This window comes from Fulmarus glacialis, unplaced genomic scaffold (genome assembly GCF_000690835.1).
Source record: "Fulmarus glacialis isolate BGI_N327 unplaced genomic scaffold, ASM69083v1 scaffold26762, whole genome shotgun sequence".
Lineage (NCBI taxonomy): Eukaryota > Metazoa > Chordata > Aves > Procellariiformes > Procellariidae > Fulmarus > Fulmarus glacialis.
Genome location: NW_009200170.1, coordinates 20,435 through 21,639, shown reverse-complemented (window position 1 = coordinate 21,639; position 1,205 = coordinate 20,435).

Below are 1,205 nucleotides of genomic sequence, written 5' to 3'. Positions count from 1 at the left end.
CACCAGCACACCCCGCTGCTGCTTTGGGATGATGTCAGGCAGTGGCACCGGCAAGGCTGCCGGGCTCTGGGCCGCTGCCAACAGCCTTTGGCTTGGATTACCAAGAAGCCGACCTGTTCCTGGGGGGCAGGTTGGCTTTGCCGGGGAAGGGGAGCTGGGTGTGAGCATCCCTCTGGGGCAGAGAGGGCAGCTTGGGGCAGGGCACCACGGGCCTGTCCCTGGGGTGCTCTTCTCATCCATCATATGCCACTGCTGCTTCGTTACTAGCACGTCACCTGGCCTCTCGGTGGTGCCGACACTGGATGCCCATCAGATATGTGTAATGTTATCATCAAGTGAGGTGGTTGCTTAGGTTAGGGTTAAATAAACCAGCAGTGAAATCCCCTGTGTCTGATTCAACCTGTAGCTGCTTCAATACTCTGCCGAAGCTCCAGAGTGCTCTTTGGCATAGACCAGGCTGCATGCGGACAGGACTTAATTACCGTTAGGTGATGTAACGGTTTGATGTAAGGGCTGGATACTTCGCTGTGTCACAGGCTGGGGCCAAGTGCAGGGTAATAACCAGGTTAGATACAGATGTTTCTGACTTCATGTGCCCTCAATCACGTTACATCCTTTCTGTCAACACTGGAGTAGTTTTGTGGCAAGCGCTGTGATGTTCAGACCTAAACCGACCTGTGAGAAAATGTCTGTGAACCTCAAGGATGTGCTACGATCACAGCTCTGCTGTGCGTGTAAAACTACGTTGTTACGTTTTTGGAGGCAAAGCCTCCAGCGGGTTGTGGCACTTGCTTCTGGCTGGTCTGTTATCAGTCCATCTCTTTTGGATAACAGACCTGTTATGGGAATTGCTGAGGAGATGCCAGAAGCAGGCTGCAGTTTTGGAAACAAATATGCCCGCTGTGGCAGCTGCTTCTAAGGAGTTACAAACCGCACCCGCCAGCTGCCTGGAGCAGCAGTATTTCTTGCAGCTTTCCTGGTCTTCTGTGAGCAGCTGCTGCACGTCTCTGCAGTTCCCAGCTGGGATCTAGAGCTGATGCTGCGCTTCCCTCCGAAGGGATACCCCACCAAAATCAGCGCTGCTTGGTGAAATGCCACGTCCGTCGGGAGGAATCGGGAAGCCGTGCTCCAGATGTGCCATTCAGTCTTAAAAGCTTGGTTTCACCTCTGTTCAACTCCGAAGTTTACAAAACATGGCTTGCAGG